The 9843-nt window shown below is 41.6% G+C and overlaps 2 long non-coding RNA genes across 2 annotated transcripts; both read right to left on the bottom strand.

The window, feature by feature from the left end:
* Positions 1–1022: 1022 nt before the first annotated feature.
* LOC128785433 (uncharacterized) lies at positions 1023–7036 on the bottom strand. The gene is made up of 3 exons (XR_008429872.1): positions 6888–7036; positions 1872–1955; positions 1023–1207 (listed from the first exon to the last, which is right to left on the bottom strand). It is a non-coding gene; the product is annotated as an uncharacterized LOC128785433 (long non-coding RNA).
* Positions 7037–7041: 5 nt separating this feature from the next.
* Positions 7042–9553, bottom strand: LOC128785434 (uncharacterized). The gene is made up of 3 exons (XR_008429873.1): positions 9186–9553; positions 8187–8291; positions 7042–7131 (listed from the first exon to the last, which is right to left on the bottom strand). It is a non-coding gene; the product is annotated as an uncharacterized LOC128785434 (long non-coding RNA).
* Positions 9554–9843: the final 290 nt, after the last annotated feature.

Genomic DNA, 9843 nt, shown 5'->3' with positions numbered 1-9843 from the left:
CAGCTGAAATATGTATTCCAAAGGAACATGGAATTATAGTAATACCAGTGAGGCATGGGGTAGCCCACAGCCTCAATGGCCTGTCAGATATGGATAATGCTCCCATGTTTCTTACCAGCACAGTACTCCAGCTTCCACCAATTTAGGTGGAGATCTTATTCTTTCACCAAAACCAGATTCTTCCTAATTGATCTGTGTATTTGTTAATTTTACCCCTGCTATTTTAAAATTATTTTGTTCTGTGTATCAGAGAGCAAATGCAGCCTAGATTAGACTGCATAGACTAGACTGCAAGGGTACCACAGCTGTAAATAAAGTAGCTGTGTTTTGTGCAAAAGATGTCTAATTCATTATAGAGTTTCTCCACTCTGCCTTGTCCAATTTTCCCCCCATCTGTATGGTCCTGTAGGAAACCACCCCTTAAGACCACAAGGTGAAGCCCAGAGGCAGCTCATCATGATTTTGGTGTCTGTGGTTTCTTTGACAACGTCTCTAAAAGCTATTTCTACTGAGAGGTAACAGCCTGCATTTGAAAAAAAAAAAAAAAAAAAATTAAAATCTCTAATTTGTGAGAATGGTCCCAAATCTAAGGCCCTTAATGCTTCAGGTTGGAAACTGGTCTGTATGGTTGTGGTGTCACTGCAATAATGCTGCTCTGGGAAGGGCACAGTGCTCCTTCTTCCCTCCCTGTGCCCCTGCTGTGCCATGCAGCCCAGCACTCACACCCTGAGCATGAAATTTAGGGAGCAGGAATGGCTGAGGGTTTGTTTTGCTCCTCACATGAAGCTATACATATCCAGAGCACAACATCAAAGCTCAGCTCTGCTCCTGTGCTGCTAGTGGATATGTTCAGCAAGTTTGGCTGCTTTGTAATGGGAAAATGAGAGGTGGGAAGAAATATGCAAACAAGTAATGAAAGAAACCGAATAGATTAAAATGAGAAGCTTGAAGTGCTTTTTTTTCCATTCTCTTTTCTTACCTTTTTCTTTCTTTTTTCCTTTCTCATTTTTTTTTCTTTTTTTTACCTCCTTTCTTTTCATGTTTTGTTTCACATTTGCACTGTGCCATGTTCTCAAATGGAATAATTTGCAGGAGCTTAGAAGAAATTGCTGTGACAGGGCAGCATGGCTAAAGACTGTATCTTGACTGTATCCACCCCTCCCTGGAGCAGCTGCTCAGGATGCCAGGGATACAATACTTTTCCTGTCTGAGAAAGAAAACAATAAGGCTCAAACACATGGCTTCTGGAAACACTTACAGGCAACTTCTTACACATTGAATGTGCTGAAACTATAAACTAGATGTTAAGAGGGCTGAGCAGTTTTCAAGTAGAAAGTACTTTCAGGAATTTCAGAGAAGGCTCATAAGCTATCTTTACCATATAAATAATTTTGTATTATAAAATTTATAAAGTGTTTGTATTGCACACACCCACATATATACATAACACATGGGAGTTTTATATTATAAATCATGTAATTCTGCATAACGGTGTAGTTATGAATTCTACAGCAGTAATATATTGTGGATTATTTACAATATATAGTCTATATAATGAGATAAATGTGCAGTTACAGATTTCTTATGCATTTATAATCAGTTTCTTGCATGTTCATAAGCCTGTAAGCTCTGATTTGTTTTAACTATTGAGTTACAGACAACTTCTCTCCAGTGTATGACTCCATTTCTTCCTTGCCCCTTGGGAGCTGTGACACTCTGCACATGAAAAGCTATGGCAAAGCCATAACAGCTCTACCATGCTAATAAAAATAAGGCAGAAGAAAGAGGATGAGTAGGCATAAGTCACTAAAGACTAGCAGAGCTCTCATTTTGCAAAGGGAAGTCAGTGGAAATTTTTGGTGCTGACTTACGGACACCTGGGAAGCATGAAGCAAAGCAGAAACTGGGCTCCATTTGGTCTTAAAAGTGGTGATTTTAAGTCCTTATCCCCACCTCTGCAAGGAAAGGAAAGTTTAGACTTAGACTAATGGGCAAAGCAACTGAATACATACAAAGTGGCCAAACAAGTCGTATTTCACATTTTTTTCAGTTTTCTGGGAGGTCGTATACAGTAACCAGATATAGACTGTGGTGCGGAGAGGGATTTGATGCTTTGAAAAGAGGAAATTCCCCTCTCCCAGCGAAGGAAACGTGCAGCGTCTCAGAAGGCTCACGGAGCGTTTGGCTGCTGTGTGCAGGAAGAGAAAAGCATTTAATTTTGAACTTGAAAGCAAAACTGGGATTCAAGTGAACAGCAGAGCAGCAGCATCACAGGCCAAATTTGCAGTTTGGGTGACCTGCACAGTTCCTTCACTGAAATGTAAATATGTAGGCAAGAAAGGATTTACAGAAAGGACTCTCCCTGAGGTTTTCCTTTGAAGGAATGGGAGAAGCCTCCCCAGATTTTGTTAATCTATGAAATAGACCATTTTGAAGTGAGTGCTGCAGGGGAAAGGGGGAACTGTGAGAGATGCTGGATCAGTAGCTATCTACAAACTGGCTTTAGTGGTCTGAATATTATGGTGCTTCTGAAAAACGGATTTTCAATCCAAGTGACACAGAACATGCCCCCGCCCCCCTCCCCCCAACTCTCCTTCAGACTCAAAAATGCTGTAAAACCCCAGCTTTGAAGCAAAGCTTGAGGATGCAGTGATGATCTCCTGATTTCTCTTTAGCAGCCCTGGCTTTTTTGGCCATCAGGAGCTGCTCCATAATTCTGCCTGGATTGTATCTTTTTCTCCCTCCGTCAGGTGAAAGCTCACGTAGTGTCTCAGTGCCAAAGTGGCAGGTGAAGATGGAGTGGCTGCTGCACCTCCACAGAGCCTGAACTCAGGCAGTCCAGGAAACAGCTTTGCAGCCACCACAGCTTCACCCATGGCTGGTGCAATGCCGGCAGAGGTTGTAACTGGGGGAAATGTGCTCTGAGAAATGTCATTATATATAGCAGAGAGGAAGGGAGCAGAGAAGTAACTAAGTGAGCCAGGTGACCTTTCAATTGCAGTGCGGTTTTCAGCCCTGCTTGCCCAATCGCCTTTGCACCACGAGGCCCTCCTGCCATGTGCCTTCACCAGGGCCGTGTAAGACAAGTAAACACCAGTGCTTTACAGCAATAACCTCTGAGCCACACAACAGTGGATTTTTCTTCATTAAACAAGTGAGAAAAAGGGTAAATAACTCCGGTGCAGCACAATGTTATGCACAGTTAAGATCCACGGGTGTTCCAGCAGGTGGACTTGGGTACCACCATGGGCGTGGCTGTTGCAGCAGGAGGGATCCATCCACACCAGGTCAGCCAGAGCCATTTTGAAGGGAAAGCACAATTTAAAAGTGAAGGGAGTGAGTCACATTGCCTGTTGGCATAAATGCAAACAGGAAGTGTCTTTGTTTTTGTGCAGGGGAGTGTGCTTAGGTCAGGTTATCACTAAGGTGCATTTCTGGCTAGCAAAATAAGGGCTTGCTCCAGCAGTGTGACCATCCTACCTCACATGAAACAATTTCATACAGTTCAGTATCAGGTACCTAAGGTTTTGCTTTTTGCTTTTAACACTGTATTTAACAACACTGAATCTTAAACCAGCATCCTGACACCTACTGCTCGTGAAAATGCCAGATGAGGTATGTGCACAGTGGTCTCATTTTGGCCTCAAAAACCTCATCAAAGCTTTCTGGGACTGGTGGACTGGTCAGCTTTGCACAGATTGGGAAAAATATCCTGTGAGCCATCTGAATTGCCCTACTGGGACTCTCAGTCAGTGTAATGATGTCTGCACACAGCCAGCTTTCTTGGAGAACAAAGTGCAGTTTCCTTTTGTGTGCTGAACAAACAAACATTGTGTGGGAATGGGTCCTAACAGAATTTTTTTTTTTTTTTTTTAATATCCAAGTCACTTTTTTTTTTTCCAGAACACTGACCCTTGGGAAGGCCTGTGACTGGTTTGTGAAACTCAAAAAGAGGTATTCAGAGGTATTCATGGTGGGAACAGACAACTATTGCAATAATATCAGGGATGGCTCTGCAGTTAAAATTAAGCATAGAAGTGTCTGAAAACTGGCAGTCTGCCTAGTACCAGAATTCATTATGAATTTGGTTTTTAGTATAGTTTAGGTTAGGAATCTTCCTAACTATCCTTTCTCCTTTAATTAAATGAGAGGTCTGCCATTAGGCTCTGCTTGCCATAACTCATGTTTTGGGCTGAGCTTGTCCTGGGTAAATGGGAACACTGGAGAGAAACGGGGGAGAGAGAAAAAGAGAAGACTCCGAAGTATCTGTCTTTGCTGCTTATCTGTCTCCAGGTTCTGGCTCACAGGAACTTTTCACATTGACAGCGTCTTTCAGCAATTCTGTTCCAGCTGTTGGATGCTCAGTGCTTCACCAAGAACCTGGACACAAATTTGTCGTTGTGCTATAAATGGTCCACATACAAAGCCATGGCCAGAGCATACAGACTGTAAAATGTAGGAACATAAGAGAGATTTGTGGAGATGAGGGAGGTGTAGGCTTGTAGATGTAAATTCTGCCCTGAAGCATCTTGATTAATTTACTGAAATTGCTTCTACCAGAACTAAATCTATGTGAACATTTTTTGAAACAAGGATTTTAAATGTTAAACAATGAACAAAGATCACACATATATTGAAGCCCTTCTCTAACACTTATTACCAATACTTCTGGAAATGCTGAACTTGATGCACGTATGCTAGTTTGGTTTTTAGAAATCTCTTCTAAAAAGTAAACACCACATCTGAATCAGTTTAAACCCTGCATCTTCATAAACCGCAGTGGATACATTAAGTACATGAATCTATTTCTTAACATGTTATTAGAAATATAGATGTTTAAGTTCAAAGAGTTAATTAATATTTAAATTACTGTGTTTTAAAAAATTATAAACAGGACTAGTTGAGCAGGTTTAATCAGAGAAGAAGTAAATTTTATTGAGAGTAGATATGCAGTGATACCAGCTCCTAAAACAAAATATATGAGCTCATAGTTTTTTCTAGATGCATCGAGCTGATTACTTCATTTATCACTTCTGGTTTAGGCCTGCATGTTTGGAGTAATTAGATTTTTTTTTTCTAGAATAAGATGAGAGGTGGGAGGGTAGCAGTAGCACCAAATACAAGAAACAGAATATGAATGCCATGTTAAATAAAATCATATCTTTGGTGTCTGTACCCTGGTAAGAATTATCATCTATTTTACATATCCCAGTGTTATACATATTTGTTACAAATATGTGTCCAAATTTACCCTAGTTATTTTCCTTAAATATTCCCCCATATTGCAGTGAATTTTTAACACAATTTAGAAAACTGGAGGTGGGTGCAATACTGTGCCTTGATGCAGGGCCTCATTTGCCACTGGCCCAGTCAGCAGCATCACTGCTGATCCCTGCCTGGCTGTGTCCCATGGCTCCAATGCCTGTCCACCCTGGACCAGCAGCCTCTTCAGCCTGTCTTGCAAATAAATAAATTAGAAATGTTAGTTTCCTCTTACTGGAGGAAATTGCGTACAGTGACAGCCATGAGCATAAAAATCATGCATTGCTTGCAAAAATAAGGCTGGAAAGTCGATGTTGTTTTCATTCTTTATCTATATCATATATATTAATGTGTATTATATACACATACACATGCACATATATACATGTGTACTTGTTTGTGTTGACATTTCAAAGCCTTTGGGCTCTGTCTGTTTTGCATTTGCCACGTGTTTCATTTGTTTCTTTTTCCTCAGGTACCAGAGTGCCTTCATGTTTAGGGATGTAACATAGCTAATGTGCCAGAAGTGGGGATTGAGGCCAAGTTTCTCCCTTCATGCAGGGCAGGTTGTCACACGGGAACCAGGAAAAGGTAAGTTCTGTCCCTCCCATCCTGTGGAGATCCCTGCAGAAGTCACTCTGCTCTGTAACCTCTTTCTGAAGACTAAGAATACAGGTTTAAAAGCCTGAAGACTTCTCGGAAACCGCTTCTGAGGCAGCGAGTACCCAGGGGATGAACATGGCTTTACTTTTATTCAGAATAAGCCATTTAAACTTTAAGTTTTCTCTCTTTCTCTAGAATGAAAGCCACTTTCTGTTTAAACATTTACAACTCTTTCAAGGACATAACTTTGCTACGTAGAAATGGGTCTGTATTACCAATGCTTGGAAATCCTGTAGTCTGTGTTTTCCATAAGCCTTCAGAAACTTGACTGTCCTGAGGGCTTTCTGCTGGAGTAATTTAACAGCCGTGCTGCAAAAATGGCAAGGTAAGCAGCCCAGTAGAAGACACAGTACCCAAAACTCTTATCTCAAGACCCATTTCTTGGAGAATTGCATCAACTTCCCTCAGTCAATAATGAGTCTTCTTTATAAATTCACATACAATACAGAAAGGAAATTTGTTGCACTGTTGTGGAGATCAGTGTTTCAATGTGCTTTTTTTCTCCTTCTCCTGTTTAGAGAACTGGAGTCAGTTTGCATGTATCTGTGTCCCTCTTCTTATTGCTGAGCCCAGCATGGTTGATAGCCTTGAGTATTTTTTTAAAGCTGTTTGTAAAGATAAACATTTTGCACAACTTCCCAGAATGCAAGTGTTCAACTTAATTTGCCCAGAGCAGCAGTGTTTGTTAGCAGGCTGCTCCTTTATAGGTGGGTTGTAGTTCCAATTCACTACATCATAAATGAATATATAATGAGAAACTTTTTCCATGGTCAAGGGTGGAATCCCTGCCTTATTGAGGTCTGTGCAAACAAAACCTTTATTGATTTAGTTAGGTAACATTCAGAGGCTAATCCCAGATCTCCTGCTCCTTAAATAAGAAGCATTCTACCACTGAAAAAAATAGGAAGGAAATTACATATACTAATAGAAATCCCCAAAATGCCTGAGCACCCTCACAATACCTTTAAGAAGTGGATCATCAGCTTTTCAGCGTTTGAGAAGCAGAGAGAAGATGGGTTTTGTCCACTTGCAGAATTCAGTCTGCCTTCCCTTCCAGTTATGTTTTGTGATGTGACACAGTGCATGTGATCTTCATCACCAGCTTGGCTGCAGCAGGTAAGTGCTTGGCTTCATATCAGGAACACAGCTGCCAGCCAGGAATTTTCCTCCACTCTTGCAAAAAGTAGATATATTTTCAATATGATACTAGACAGAAGGAGAAATGATACATATATATATATATACACATTAATTTGTATATATGGCATATACACATAGAACATACACACACACATATATATATACATAGATCAATATATATGAATACACGGGTTGTTTAACAGACTATAAAACCCACCACACTATTGAGTCTTATGGGTGTTTTCTTAGCAAAGGCCTAATCAGGAGAGGAAACAGAAGCTTATTACCCCACCCACCCCAGTAGCCTCTGCTAAAGCCATTTATCAGAATGTTTCTCAACCCTCTCGTGTTGGCAGCTTTAGGTTTTTGCAACTTTTTAGGGGTTACAGGTGATTATGGTGGTGCTGGAGTGATGGCCGGACTAAGGGACATTGAAGATCTCTTCCAACCTTGATGATTCTGGGATTTTCATTAAAATGAAAGCCTAGGGAATTATTTTCTTAGTTTTACATTGTGGGATTAGGATGCTTTATTAGATCTTGGCAAACTTCAGACCTGACTTGCAGGAGATCATTTTGGTGGTCGTGATGCTGATTGGATTTCACATTTGTCCCATTCTATGGTTGTCCCATAAATATTTCTGAAATAATCTCTCAAGTGTATCGCAATTATCACTGGCAGAATTGAAATAAACAGTCTGTAGTGGCCCAAGAGCTTTCTAATCCAAGTTGAGTATACAATCCCAAACCCAAACCATTTCTCTGAAGGCAAGTTTATTCTCTAAAGGAGACTTCAACTGAAACCCTTCATATTTAAACATATTAATTGTAGGCCTCTCCTGCCAACAAAATGAAGCAGGCTCATTCCAAGTAATATCTGCTGTAATTTAGACTGAATTGCTGAAAACAGTTCTTAACATTACAGTTGTGGACTCTGTAATAGTAAATAAAGTAGAAATGTTAGCTAAAACCAAAATATTCATTATCTGAAGCCAGAAATCAAGCTTCACTTGCACTCTTTTCTGTAGTATATTATCAAATGTCTCTTAGATAAAGTTGAATGCCTTAACACAACTAAAAACCAAATTTATTCTGACTGCATTTATTACAATTTATGCTTACATGTGGCTCTGGTTTGACTGAGTAACTTTTAAACTCCTGTAGACATCTTTTACTGCATCATGTAGTGAAAAACGCAATGAATGCTTGACAAACTAAACTGGACCTCTGTGGTACAAAAATAGGGGAGATACAAACGGAATTTAAAAAGAATTGCTTGAGAAAATTAAAAAAAATCAAGGATAAGATAAGCAGCATGAATAGTAAAATATATCCATTTTTTATAATTCACTCAGGAATTCCCATTTCCTGCAATCACTTAGAGCAAAAAAGCTTGACATACTCTTAATTCAAAAATTATAGCTAGAAACTTAAACCCCAATAGAAATAAACAAGCAAACCAGCAACAGCAAAAACAACCCCCCAAATATAACAATTGTGTCTCAGACAAGTTAAGCTCATGAGTACTGTGGGGCCTGTTTATGTCAGTTCTTTTTGGCTATGTTTTTTTGGTCTGGGATTTCTTCCCATTTTTTATTTCATGATGTTGCTGTTGTTTCAGGGTTCTTTTTTTTAATCTAAGATTTTGCTGTGTCTGCACGGCACTGGCAGTTTTCTGTACAGGACAATGGTGGTCTTGTCTTTAGGGAATTTCCCTTCATTTAGGAAGATTTATTAGGACAGAGCATCACTTGTTAGCCAAATTTAGAAAATTTGTGAGGTCCATAAAAGTTGTGTGGACACAAACACTCGGTATTTCACTCTTAACACTTCACCACTTTTAAGATCCCAGCACTGGAAACAACTAATTTGAACAGTAAACCTCATTGTTAAGGACGATTTGTTAACTTTTTCACAACACATTTTGTTTCTGCCTGCTCAAGTATTGCTTAGACTTCCTGATTTCAAAATCTGACCAGGAACTCGAATGGCCTTTCTGGAAAAGTTGCCCCAAAACCACCTCGAACTACACTGCACACTGCTGTTTTGTAGCCCCTTTTTTATTTTCCTTTTGGAGAGAGTGGCTGTTTTTTTACTGCACTTTTATTACCGTATTTTTACCATATTTTGGCTTTGTCGCGTGCTTGAGGTGCAGGGCTGGAGGGAGCACAGCCGGTTGCTCCGTCAGTGTACGAGCAGTCGCTGCCTCGCCACCTCCGCCTTTAAGGCCTTTTAAATTTTTCTTTTTTGAGAGAGAAGGGATGTTGTTTTCTGCATTTTTTACCACATTTTGTCATTGTTGAATGCTGGAGGTGCAGGCTTGGAAGGAACACAGGCTGTTGTTCGGACAGGGTAGGAGTACTCGCGGTCTCGCCGCCTCCGGCGCCGCGAGTGCTCCGTAAACAAAACCCTCCGTTTTGTTTACGCGGGCGGCGGGGCCTGGGTGGCGCAGGCGGTCTGAGCCTGCCCCCATCACCACGACAGCGGCCTTTCCGCCCCGCTCTCCCTCCCCTCCCGCCATCATTCCCCGTGAGGAGCGGGGGGGGGGGAGGCAAGCGCGCCCCTTTCCCCCCATCCCCTCACGCGGGGGCGGGGCGGGGCCGGGCGCGCGCCCCGGGGCGGGGAGGGCGGACCGCGCCATCTCCCGTGCAGCCAATGGCGCGCGGCCACCCCGCGATTCAAACGGCGCGTCCCGGCCAATGGGCGCGCTTGGCGGGCGGGAGAGGGGGCGGGGCCGTGCGCGCGGCCGTAACCGTCGCTCGGCGGGGCGGTTGTTCCC

Source organism: Vidua chalybeata, chromosome 3, assembly GCF_026979565.1.
Source record: "Vidua chalybeata isolate OUT-0048 chromosome 3, bVidCha1 merged haplotype, whole genome shotgun sequence".
In the NCBI taxonomy this organism is placed as follows: Eukaryota; Metazoa; Chordata; class Aves; order Passeriformes; family Viduidae; genus Vidua; species Vidua chalybeata.
Note: the sequence above shows the minus strand (reverse complement) of the source record. Positions and strands in the feature narration are given on the sequence as shown.